The sequence below is a fragment of the Xenopus laevis genome, chromosome 5S, assembly GCF_017654675.1.
Source record: "Xenopus laevis strain J_2021 chromosome 5S, Xenopus_laevis_v10.1, whole genome shotgun sequence".
In the NCBI taxonomy this organism is placed as follows: domain Eukaryota; kingdom Metazoa; phylum Chordata; class Amphibia; order Anura; family Pipidae; genus Xenopus; species Xenopus laevis.
The window spans coordinates 71235819-71250456 of record NC_054380.1 but is presented as its reverse complement, the minus strand read 5'-3'; positions in this window follow the sequence as shown (position 1 = coordinate 71250456).

Genomic DNA, 14638 nt, shown 5'->3' with positions numbered 1-14638 from the left:
GTTGAGCTTTTCCCCATAGCCGGTTGCATACAAAATCGCTTTCATTAAAGGTACTTGCGAACCCTGGAGCTACCATCACCTAACCCGACGGTAGCTCTAGGATCCACATACGTCAATCACCGCAGGGTAGTTGTACCTAAAGTATCAGGTGCAAATGTCAATTGCGTGCCAAACTTGGTATAGTCTATGAAGATTCCCATTTATCCAAGTCATGATATACAGTATCTAGTAGAATTCAAAGGCAACTGGACATTTAGGGGGTTATATATCGAAATCCAAAATTTTCGGGATATTTTCTGAACCACTGTCCCAGAACTCTGAGGAAGTGCCTAATGTTTAGGGAAGAAACGTGTAAGTCCATTGCCTTCAATGCGTCTGTACACGAAAAAAAAACACCCTCTGACTTTAATGCTTGTGTGAGAAAGAAATACCATTGACTCGCATTTTTTGACATGCATTGACAAGTTTTTTTAGTGTGAAAAAAGTGAAGAAAAGACATCCATTGACTTTAATGCATTTCACCATTATTTTTGCCATTTTGCTAATTTTTCTGCAAAGTGAAATGGGACAGATTCACTCTACACTAGTTGCTAAGTCATTTTTCTAGCTATGGCAGATAAAATACAGGGCCTGCTCACACTATTCAAGTAGGCTAGAAATGTTGTACATTATGTTTTGGGCTTTTGTGCCAGCCCAAGGCAACCACAACCCTTTAGCAGTAAAGATCTGTGTCTCCAAAGATGCCCCAGTAGCTCCCCATCTTCTTTTCTGCTGATTCACTGCACATGCTCTGTGCTGCTGTCACTTACTTAGTTTAGGGACCCACTCACAATATACAGAACACATAGCATAGAAATGTCGCAATATAAGGCTGATTAGTAATTAATACAAATAATTACTACACGGCAGCATAGAAACCAATGCAATTAGCATCAGAATTTAATAATCAGCCTTGTAGTATCAGCTTATATTACAGACCAACCTCATTTTCTGCTTGACCCCTAAGCTAAGCTTCTCAACAGCTGCTCAGAGCCCACGGAGCATGTGAGTGCCAAAGACACTTTCCAAGATGGTGACCCCTGTGACAATTTTGAAGTCCTGGATCATTGCTGCTATTGAAAAGCTGAAACTTTAGGCTGGTGTCCAGTATATAAAATATTGTATTTTTAGTCATATTCATTTTAACTTTAAGCATGATAACATAAATAACATGAGTAATTCAAGCAATTAACTTACTTGGCTTCAGGGCAGGGGTCCCTAAACTCTTTTACACTTGAGCCACCCTTGAGCCACATTGAAATGTAAAATTGGTTGGGGAGCAACACATGTATGAGAAAAAATTGCCACATAAGTGCTGTGATTGGCTTTTGGTAGCTCGTATGTTGACTGCCAGCATATAGCAGGCTTTGTTTGTCAGTACACCTGATTTTTAATGCAGCAAAAAGTTGTTACCAAACCTAGAATTAAAAAAATAGCACCTGCTTTGTGGCCACTGGGAACAACATCCACAAGGTTGGTGAGCAACATGTTGCTTGTGAGCCAATGGTTGGGGATCATTTTTATAGGGGCTACATAAGTTGTTTTGGTCTAAAAGATTTTTCATACTTCCCCTTTGTGCTTATCTGATGGATGAAGAAATATATATATATATATATATATATATATATATATGTATGTATATATATATATATATATATATATATGTATGTATGTATGTGTATATATATATATATATATATATATATATACATATATATATATATATATATATATATATATATATATATATATATATATATATATATATATATATATATATATATATATATATATTCTTGCTGGAGACTTTCATCATGCTTCAGAAGAGTTATGTCTGTCCATGCAATATATTGCCCATAAAAGTAGAAGGGATTAAATATACCTTACCCCTCCTCAAAGGACAGTAGTGTTTTGCACTCATTTGGCATTGCACTCTGCACCTCACACTGAATTTGATCTGATTTTTTTTTTTTTTATCTGATGCAAGATGAGAGCCCAGCCGAACCCTTGATGCAAGTGATCTTTAAATGAGCAATAATGGCTGTGCTTTTGTGACCTTTAGTGCTCTTGTGTTCTTGGTCTCTGTAAATGGACCCCCTGGAGTCTAGAACATGCATTTCCTTGTACTAGGCACAGATAACAACATACCATAGGTTTCACTGTTTCACTTGAAATGAATTTAAAAGGGCAATATACCCCATGTTAAACATGATTGAAATCAATTGGGCTTGTGCTAAACATACCTTTTGACTTTTGTTTTCATTGCTAAAATCTATAATTTTTTATATGTTTTCTGATAAATACGGCAAAAGGGGAGAGTGAAGCTTCTCTGTGTTTGGTATTTGTGATGTAGATGATTAAACTGCAGCATACAGCCCTTCCTCTTTTTTTGTGGCTGTCCTTTATACAGGGGGATTATCTGTGCTCTGGTAATCTAATTATCTACCTTGTGGAGTATCTTCAATTTTCCTGTTTGCCCTGTTTAGCTTTAGAAAAAACAAAAACCATAGACACCATAGATTGTATTTGATTATAACAGGAAAAGAATATGGTCATCACAGGTCATAGGCACTAAACCAAAAGCCTTGCAAAAGAAAAATAACTTTATATTAAATAGTGCATACATGTAACTTGCTGCATTTTATGATCTTATCAAATTGAATCATATCTGGTGCATTTTCTGTAAAATGTCCCAGTTTTTAATGCATTTGATTGCTGGTGACAGTTTAACTTTAATGAAAGGTGACTGGCAAGTTATAACACGGTAAAGCACTATAGTTTTGATTAGAAGCTCTCGTTTGTTTGATTTGTTATTGTTTTATAGCTTGCATGCTTTTTAATATCTACATTGATATGTCAACATAGCAAACATATGGCTTAGAGGTCATCTCTGACTTGTCAAATGTTACATTAACTCTATGAATTATTGCATATTAGGTGCTCACACAGTATGCAACTAAACTTTTAATATATACACTCATCATATTTTGACTTAATTACAGCAATTCCCTGCACTCCAATCAACTCAAGTACATTCATCTATATTAGGCATTTGACACTATTAAACTTCTGGTACAACTAAGGTCCTTATACATTTCTCCTCTCTATATGCTTTTCCTTTTCATCACTTCTAGTTTGCAATCATGGGCAGAGTAATTAGAAAATCAGATCTCTAAGCTATTTACCCAATTTTCCATTTATTGCCACCATGGAGTATTTAGAAAAAATGTTCAAAGTCATTAATGCAAAAATAACAGCACTGATCTATTGTTTTTGTGTTGGAAAATGAAAGTTAATTTAGAATTACTAAAGCATTATTCTTTTATAATTGTAATTGAATGTGTTTGTAAACACAGTCTGGATGAATGTGCTTTATTTCTCAATGAGTTTGGTTTCTTGTTTTCATATAAAACCATATTGTGTAAAATAGTTGGGAAGTAAATGGTGCAAAATGATCATGAAATCCTAGGCTGCACTATGTTCCTCTCACTTTATTCTCCAGAGATAAACATAGGGAAACACAATAATTTATTCTCAAAAAGGAAAGAAACTGAGCTTTCTCCTGTTATGCCTCCATGTATAAGTATGCCTGTCAGTAAGTTCAGAGAGATAACAGAACAAAAATGGTTGTCATTTATAATTATATTAAATTGCTACTGTTCTCAATTTATTCTCTTAAGAAGTAAATGTAGTAGCACCAAGAATCACTTTATGTGGCTTAATATAAAATAAAGAAGTTAATAGGAAAGAAGAGAAAGGCATTTAAAACTACAAGTCTATGGGAACAGAAGCTGCATTTAATGAATATAAATAATATAATAAATATTGTAAAACAGCAATCTGGAAGGCAAAGATAGTAAATAAGGAGCATACTGCAGCAGATATGTCTAACCTCAAAAAATGTGTTATTAATATTAATATTTGTATATTAATAGTAGAAAGAGACGGGATGAGAGTGTGGCTCCTTTAAATAATGGTACCAGTGTGGTTGTAACAGATACTGAAAGGCAAATATGTTAAATCATTTATTTTCTTCAGTGTATACAATAGAGGAGTCAGAGTACCAAAACAACTCATAGCTGCACTATTGGCTCAGCTCTGTGGCCACTCAGTATATGGTTAATAAAGCTTTAATAAAATTCGGCACCAAAGGGCACCAGGGCCAGGTGGCATACACACTCAGGTACTATGAGAGCTTAGTTCAGTTATAGACCAGCCTCTATTTCTGATTTTCTCAGACTCTCTTTCATCTGGTATGGTACCTATGGATTGGAGGAAAGCTGATATAATTCCTATATTTAAAAAGGGACTAGCCTGGAAATTATAGGATAGTAAATTTGACATTTGTAGTAGGCAAATTATTTGAAGGCGTGTTAAGGGATCACATTCAAATTTTGTCTTGGTGAATGACATTATGAGCAGAAATCAGCATGGCTTTATGAATGATAGGTCATGTTAGACAAATCTGATTGCTTTTTATGATGAGGTAAGTAAGATGCTGGATGGTGGGGGAGCAACAGATTTGATCATGGGCATCAACCAAAAGAAACCAAAAGTGGCTGTAAAAAGCTAAGGAAAACCAGCCTAACAAAAAATAGTCAAACCAAATAAAATGAAAGCAAGAGATAACTGATAGCTGATAACTGAGCTGTTGTGGGATTATTCATAGCAAATTACATTACGATAAAACAAAGTAGATCCTTGGGGATAACCAAAGAACCAAGTGAGGCATATTGGATTAACTAGATATTACACAGCAGGTTGAGGATAGTTGCCCAGGCACTGGGTCCAAAATTGGCAAATATTTGTAAACAAGATCAGGCAGAACGGTTTTATCCAGAACCTAAAATTGAGGGCAATCTCAAAAGAGCTAAATTATCAATATGCCCAGAGTGAACTGCACCCAAACGGAAACGTGACCGAACTGTATAAAGATCTGGCATAAGAGGCCCCTTATCACTTATAGCTGAAGACAAGTGTGAGAAACACATAACAGAAGACAAACTAACAAACATTGTAGCCACTAGCGGTCAGGCTTCCTAAACACAACAATAAAAAAGGGCTGTTGGACTATTCCTCTCAGCACCATTGGTATATCAATATTTAAAAAATGAATTTAGTATATAAATGGGGGTCATAATCCCAAAAGTGTAGCATGTACGACCACAAACATGATGTGGAGCAAAAACTTGGTTTAACGTGAACCCTGTCAGATTGGCAGACTGCTTGTCAAAAACGTAATAGAATGCAGGCATAAGCAGCACTGTGTATGGCAGTTTGCATTTCATACTAATGCAGTCAAAAGACAGATAGCAGAATTTCAGGAACACTAGGGGGTAGATTTATCAAGGGTTGAAGTAGAATTAGAATTTTCGAGCTTCTTTTAGTAGAATTCGGGGGACGCCCTGGGATCAATTTGGAGTTGTTTGCAGCCTTCCTGTAAAATCTAGGGTTTTTTTAGAGAAAAAACTCGAATCGAATTTGATTAGAATTTGATTCAAATTCTATTCTAAATTTGGTTAGAGTTTGCGGGTCGATCCCATTCACCCTAATTTAAAAAATGTAATTGTTTTTTTTTAAATTTTTTCAGAATTTCAAGTTCATGGGAGTTTTTACAAAAACAAGGACTTGGTGAATTCCAGAAAGACCAGTTGTTTGTAAAAATAGAAAATAGGAGTTAATGCAATACCTTTGGTGTCCAGTCTGTGTATCCAAAAATACTCCAATTTTAGAAAAGCTAGATCCCTATTGCCACCCCTCCTCGGAGGGGGGACATTATTAATGATCATGTGGCGAAATTGGGGCAATGATCCCCCCCAGAATTCCAGCTTTATTGCAGATGCAAAGGGGCATTACATCTGACACTAATGAGCTGCACCTATTTTACAAAATTAACTCAATTGACCATGCACTTCCTTGCAAACCAGGTACAGTTGCAGTTACATCATTTTTGGTGTTCAACATGTATATATTAGTATTATTGATGATAATACTGATTAACATTGGACTGTCTATTCTGGTATACTTATATATAAATAAGGTGCTCAGATTTTCTACTGATATTTGATATTTATAAAATAATCTTTGACTGCTGTATTATAATTATTAATATGAGTTTTTTTTAAAAGGTACATCGTCTACTATTTATTTTAACAAACATATTTGTTTTAATATAACATTTTTTTAAGTAATAGCTGTAATAAAGTTCGAAAACTGACAATAAGATAATATCATTCATACATACATAATGTATGGACAAATACTACAAAAATATATTACTTTATCATTCAGTCATTAATGTTTACAGTAATTTGTGAACATTTCACATTCTTTGACATAAAACTGTCAAAAACTATACTTTTTGGTTTTAGTAAGACTTTTCGTCAGTGCTAAAAATGAAAAAGGAGCATGCATTAATATGGTATCTATTATTAGAAACCCATAATCCGTAAAATTAAAATATAAAGCAATGCCATCTGCATAGTGCTCTTTTTGACTAATTTGCAAAGCAGCAGCTTGTACTTGATGCCATTTTGGTGTTTTCTTATTGGAAACCCTTTATATGGAAAGCCCTAGACTGGAGGTATTCAAGATACTACGTCTTTTGAGCTAAAATTAACAAATTCTAATCAGAATTTCAAAAAACATGAATTATAAGTACAAGAATCTTGAAAAACTTGAATTTAAAAATTGAGCAGCGAAAAGCTGTAGAGTTCATGTAGAAGTCAATTTTTTCAATTTGAGTTTTTCAAACCATAAAGCATGGCTATTTCTAGGCTTCAGTGGAGGAACTTCAGGCTATAGGCTAAAATTCTCTAGGCTCCAGGCTAAATTCAAATCAGAGTTTCAAACAGCATGGATGTTAGAGATGTATGTAAGTACAAGAAGCTCCAATTTATGTTTAATACATTTCATACCTGGCATAAATGCTAAGACCCTCATATTTCACTATGGTTTTAAGGGTCTATAAGAAAGATTTACAGAGACTAACTCAAGTCTGAGAAGTAAGTCAATGTTTCTGCCATTTGAATTTCTTTCAAAAATGTACCTAGGTATTTAAAGGAATAGTTACACAAAATAAAACTGTTTTAAAGGAATGGCAATATAATGTAGCGTTGCCCTGTGCTGGTACAACTGGTGTGTTTGCTTTAGAGACACTAATATAGTTTATATAAACAAGCTACTGTATGACCATGGAGGCAGCCATTCAAGCACATGACACACAGTAGATAACAGATAAGTTCAGAAGAATCTTACTAAAGAGCTTATCTCGTATCTACTGTGTATCCTGTGCCTTTTTTGTGTTTAGAAGTAATGTTCTTTGGTCAGCATATGTTGTAAAATGATTTAATTTTTTTTCACATGTACTGGGAAAAGGTAAAGTTGCTCAACCTTAAAAAGAAGAACCAAAAACTTCCCATATACCATAGGATTGCAAAGCTGTGTGGACAACTATGAAATTCCCATGTCTTAGCAGTTTCAGCAATGGCTGTATATTGCAAGGGCTTTGCGGGAAACAGCCTGTCAAAAAAAAAAAAAAAAAAAAAAAAGCAACTAAAAATGTTTAATGAAATGGTGTAACCTGTGCCTTTTCTCCATTTTCAGCTTCAAATGGCTGCCCCCATAGCTACACAGTAGCTTATTTATATAAACTATAGTATTCTTTCTGAAGCAAACACACCAGTTTCACCAGTGTAGTGCAATCAGTACTTTGGTACTAATGGTCATTAGTTTACAAGACTTTCATTTTTTGCTGTTCCTTTCATTTTTTGCTGTTACTGTTCCTTTAACTGTAATATCTGCATAAGGCTGTATTTTCTCCTCTCCCCCACTTTTCAATGGTATAATATATTGGTTCTGTTAAATAACCTAGGCTAACAACTAAATGGCCAAATAAGTAGATAGTCTAAGGTCAGACCTGTCAGTTGCCCCATGTTAGACAGAACAAATGTGGCCAAATCGAAATGCTTTTAAATCTTTGATGACTGATTTGGCCATGGAACCTTGTCAACTCTATTCTATAGGCTGCTCCTGCTCCATTACTCAAAAGAAAATAGTTGGACTTTTGAATCTGATACTGCTTGGAATAAAAGCTCTATAAGTAAGAGTTCAGTTTATGTGTTTACGTACTGATGACAGTATATCTGACCCATCTGTAAGAGTCCTTATTGATAGGTGAATTGAGCTAACCTTGCATACAGTCTTGCCCCATTTGGATTTCACTATAAAAGATTAGATGAATAAAAGTTTGTTCTTTGTTTTTTCCAGCAGGTTTGTATAGAAACCCCTGCATCCATGTGCAGAATCTCTGACTCATACCTTACCTTTATATTGATGTGCTTTTTGAGAGCAATATTCTCTGCATTCAAATCCCCCTCTTAAATAGGTCTTACACGCATCCTAGATCATTAAAGTGTCAGCTAGTTACGCATTCTGTGGCCTGAGGAAAAAAGGAAGGCTTGGTTTCATATTGACTATCTGTTTAGCTTGTTGTGATGTCTGATTCTGTGTTTAAAAGTAATGTTCTTTGGTCTGCATCTGTTGTAAAATGATTTAATATTTTTCACATGTACTGGGAAAAGGTAAAGTTGCTCAACTTTCAAAAGAAGAACCAAAAACCTCTCATATACCATAGGATTGCAAAGCTGTGTTAACAACTATGAAATTTCCATGTCTAAGCAACACAACTAGTTGTAGCAATGGCTGTATATTGCAAGGGCTTTGCCTTTCAAATTAAAAAAAAGCAACTGAAAGGAGAAATGTTTAATTAAACTGTTTGTACATGGTCACTGGCATAACTAGATATTACTGGACCCCACAGCAAATTATTTTTCAGGCCCCAAAATGTCTAGAGGTTGACTTGTTTTAGCAATATTTATTGAAATGGTATATGAATTAGGGCCTTGTGGGGCCCCTATTCCTCCTGGGCCCCCTGCAGCCTCAGGGTCTGCTTCCTCTATAGTTACACCCCTGTACATGGTATTGGTTAGAACGACCCTACTCATGTCATTCCTTGATTATTGCTGCTTACTTCTGGCAGGCTTTCCAATGTACAACAATGAACACATATTCTCCCTGCGACATCCTATCAGATTCTGCCTATTCTTCCGAACATTCAGATGCTCCCTTACAACCAGTGGCGTAACTAGAGTGCGCCGGGCCCCCCTAGAAAAAAAATATTCAGAGTGGCCCAGTGCACTCCGATCCGCATCCTTCCGCCTCCAGAGACTTCCAGCCCGGACCCCACACACTCTCTACCTGGATCCCACCCACTCTCCGACCAGTGCCCCACCAAAGGTAATAGAGTGGCTGGCGAAGGGCAGGATCTAAAGGAAGCAGACCCCCCAGTCCGGGCCCCCTTTTTCCTTGGCCCCCATGTGACTGCAGAGTTAGCTTTCTCTATAGATATGCCACTGCTTATAACCCACCTGTTTAAAGAAGTATATTCAGTGCATGTTGATTGATCAGAAATCCAAATTGTTTTCATCATTCTTATGTTTCAAATGTCTCCTAATCCATTCATTTGGAAGCTCTTGCAAGCAGGACTCTGATCCTATTTGTATTCTGTAACCCATGTGTTTTTAATTGTTTTCAGACCCCTGTTATATGAAAAATGTAAAGCACTGAATAATCTTCTGCTGCCATATAAATAAACAATGACGAGTTATTTGCAAGGATACTACTTTGAGAGGAAATGTACTTACTGTATGTGGTGTGTTGGGCAAGTTGCAATACAATGGATTCCAGAGAGGAATTACAGAAGGGAGATGTTATAATCCATTTAAAGATATTTGCTACCACATTTCCCTGTTTTCCTAATCTTCAAATTTATACTTGATAATTGTGTGTTAGTCTGTGAGCTGAAAAAGTTTTAAATATCTCCATCTCCATACAAGCCTATACTTCATTTTCAATACAGCATGGGATCCGTTATTCGAAAACCCATTATCCAGAAAGCTCGGAATTACGAAGGGCATTCTCCCATAGACTCCATTTTATCCAAATAATCCACATTTTTAAAAACAATTTACTTTTTCTCTGTAATGATAAAATGGTACATTGTACTTCGATATACCGTATATACTCGAGTATAAGATGAGTTTTTCCAGCATCCAAAATGTGCTGAAAAAGTCTACCTCGGCTTATACTCGAGTCAGCGGGCAGTAGCTGAGATTGCAGTCACTTTTAATCATTCCTATACCAACAGTTTGCTTGGGGAGAGACTGCAATATCACACAGCGCCCTCTGTTGGTTAATTGAAATAATAACAGTGCGCCCTCTGTTGGTTACATGAAAGAATAACAGTGACTGCAATATCACACAGCGCCATCTGTTGGTTATATGAAAGAATAACAGTGCGCCATCTGTTAGTTATATGAAAGAATAACAGTGACTGCAATATCACACAGCACCCTCTGTTGGTTATATGAAAGAATAACAGTGACTACAATATCACACAGCGCCATCTGTTGGTTATATGAAAGAATAACAGTGACTGCAATATCACACAGCACCCTCTGTTGTTTATATGAAAGAATAACAGTGACTACAATATCACACAGCGCCATCTGTTGGTTATATGAAAGAATAACAGTGACTGCAATATCACACAGCACCCTCTGTTGTTTATATGAAAGAATAACAGTGACTGCAATATCAAACAGTGCCATCTGTTGGTTATATGAAAGAATAACAGTGCGCCCTCTGTTGGTTATATGAAAGATTAACAGTGACTGCAATATCACACAGCGCCCTCTGTTGGTTATATGAAAGATTAACAGTGATGGCAATATCACACAGCACCCTCTGCACATGTTAGTGGGACGGTGGGACAATGCACACAGTAATCCGTTTGGCAATTCTCTGTCACCATCAACTTTGCAAAGAAGTCCGGTTGATCGCTGGGGGGGTCGCTTTGGCGGAATGTGCGCTGCTGGGAGACAGAGCTGTAGTTGTGTCTAGGCTTATACTCGAGTCAATAAGTTTTCCCAGTTTTCGTAGGTAAAATTAGGTACCTCGGCTTATACTTGGGTCGGCTTATACTTGAGTATATACGTAGTTAATCCTTATCAGAAGCATAACCTGCCTATTGGGTTTATTTAATACATGCTTTTCTAGTAGACTTAAGGTATGAAGATCCAAATTATGGAAAGATCCGTTATCCGGAAAACCCCAGGTAACCAGCCTTCTGTACAACAGGTCTCATACCTGTATTCTTTTCTCAGGTTGTCTATGTGTGCCTTTTGACAGTTACAATGTTGTGCAATTTTATTCAGGGACCAGTTCTGTACTCATTATGTAACCTTCTCTCATGGCAGAAGATTATCTGATTATCTGACACATTGCTCAGAGTAATGCCAGAAACTAATATATCATATTATAAGAGCTGCTCTGTGACTTTAATAAAGGCCAGGGAGCATGCTCAATTGAATCTGCAGCTTCTGTGGCTGAGCACTGTATGAATTAATGCATAAACCATATCAATTCATTTATCTGCCTTACTAAGCTGCTAAAAGGAAACTTTAGAGAGAAAATGTAAACAAATGAACTTTTCAAGCCTTCAGAAAGTAGTTGAAAAGAGTCATTTTTCTAGCCTGCTATTTATAAAAATGGTGTTCTGTGAAGGTGACCTGCCAATTTAAATGTCATCTTTCAAGACTAATAATATAGGGGTTGTTTTGTCATGCAACTTATATAAGGAGGAACTGTCTACATGAAACACCTCTTCTGCTTCACTATTTCAAGAGGCCAAAGGAAAAGAGCAATTTACAAGAGGTCACAGCACAGTTTTCCTCTAACGTGCTGAAATTGCTGTAATTCGTTAAATATAAGATAAAGCTTTAAATGTCTTTATCAAACACCTGCCCCCTAGCAACTTTTATCTCTTTCCATGTTTAAAAAATGACTTGAACTAAATAAAATATGAGCATGGCTGTTATGCCATTTCTGCTAAAGGTAAATGGAGTGAGAGCCCACAGAAATAATTACGGTATGCTGCAATTGTTTTAGGGTATCTATGGTGCCGGAATAATATGGGCATTATATTATGTTTCATATATGTTCATATGTGATGTAGAGGGTTTTTGAGATTTTTGAGAGCAGAAGCTTGAATTTGAAACATATTATTTTATGATTTATAAAGACATGGATAATGGCTGAGTATAATTAGTTCTCTGCTTGTTCAGAGCCTCTGCTCAAATTCCTGTAGCTTGTCTCTCCTGGGCTAGGCTCCAACAAGAAACAAAATTGCATATCCTCATTGCCCATCAATATAAAAAGCCAATAAAATGGTTTAAACATAAACAGTTGCTTTGGAGAGCTGTGGTTCATGCTGAGTTACATGGTAAGGAATTTTGCTGAGCAAAATTTTAAATGAAATTGGCTTGAGTTATCAGCAAAAAACAGTTAACCAAGTTCCTTGTTCTAGGAAACATTTGTGGAAGGTAGTTAGAGTAATTAGAATACCAGTGCACAGATACATTTCCTGCATAATGGAATCTTCCTATATGTAGGCCAGGAAACAAACAATGGTATGGGGTTGTTTATACAGAGCTCATTATTTTTTATTTAAACTACCTCCGCTGGTTAATAAGGGTGGCAGTAAGGGTAAAAACAAAACAATGATTAATTCAAAAACAGCTTTTTTTTAAATGAATAAAAGAAAAGATTTTCAGAACAATTTTGATTTATTGTGTTTAAAAATGTATAAATAGATATAGACTGACCTTTTAAAAAGAGCATCTGAAAGTTTGCTTCTTAAAGGTACACTAAACCCAACCATAAAGCTGCCCCACTACACCCCCTAGTTCTCTATAGAAGTTTAGGAAAATAATTTCACACGGAAATCAATTCACCAATGAGAATTACATTGACCAAAAACTTCATTTTAGATGCAAGAGAATTCACCAGTGAGAATGCTGATTATCTGCACTATGTCAGGCATTTTGCTGTTATCTTACATACAAATATTATTATGTCTTTTTGACTTCATTATATTACACTGTAATCAGTAATTATAATAGGATATGGGAAGTTTTGGCTTCTTTTTGAGAAGGTTGAGAAACTCTGTTTCACCCTTGTGTGAAATTAAAACAATTTCACAAAAAAAGAACCTCTACCACAAAACACAGCATCCAATACCACAACATGCTCAGTAACTCAAAAGTTAATACAGAAAGCAACCTAAAATTCACATTTAACTGGGGTTGGGATGAATTCACTTGAATCAGGGGGAAATCATCATGTCATTTCATTTTACCAGGCAGAGGGTTGGAGCATAGAAAGTTAAGAAGAGAGGCTTGCATCAAGTCGTTGCAGGTTGCCATATATTACTAAAATGAAATGTTTGTTATGGTTTGTAACCTAAATCTAAATATGAAATAAGTAATCATATGTTATTTTAATTTCTAAGCATTTGTTTTAATATTACATTTATTTAAAAATTGTATTGTCAGAAACATATTACATAAACCCATAAATGCAATCTGAAGAGATGTCTTTTTTTTATTATCAGTACTAGTGATGAGAAAAAAAAAATCACTGGGTTACACCACATAAAATCAACCAAAGTATCCAATGTTTTCTGCAAAACAAAGTCACTGTGAAAATAAAAGTCACAATAAAAAAACATCCATTGACTTTAATGTGTTTTACAAAGTTTCACCATTTAGTGAATTTTTGGAGTGAAACGGGACATATTCACTCATCTCTAATTGGTACTCATTATCACATACCAGCTACTGTAGCTGCTGTATCACTCCAAAATATTTTTTATGTTCCATAATAAGGGACTCAATGTCCATGCCCATGTACTGGCTACACAATTAGATGTGGGGAGTGCAGTGACATCTATGAAGTGCAGAATAGAAAGTGAAAGTATTTGTCTTCCCCGCCTTTATGACACAGGAGCCTGGAAAGGTTCTATCACAGACCAATTGCTGATCAGAACAGGCTGTTGTCTGGAGATACAAGAGGATATTCCCTTGGACAAAGTTGTTGACAAGGCACCCAGACAAAAGAGGGTTTCAGAAAGTATTTTCTCCAATTTTCATTACTCAAGTAGGGAAGGCAGTATATGCAAAAAAAATTCAATAAGTTCAATAAATAACAATCATTTACAGAAGCTATAGTTCTAAGAGTATTTTCCACGATATGCCAAAGCCTCATAATGAAGATCATTCTTCACTAGAGGATCTCCTGAGCTGTCTCCAGGTCTATGGAGATGGTTCTACAAAATACATAGGAGGTTAAAGCTTTTTTGAAATACCATAGGCGGCAGATCAATTGAAAGAAAAGTAAACTGATTTCCTCAACTAAAAAATAGCTAATTTGTCAGAATTGCTATATATTCAAAAATACCAAGGCCAATATGTTTATTATTTTATTGACTGTAATATATTCAGGCCAAAGAGTATCGAAATCTATGAATTTGCATTACTGGATTTGATATTGAGAGGAGCACGTTTGCTGCAAGGGAGGGTATCCAAATTGATTAGGTGTCTGTGATACAGAGGTCTTCTGCAGTTCTGGACAGATTATTCATAAAACTGTTGGGTTTTGTAATAGTGGGATCCAGGCAGTAATAGTTATTTATAAAAGA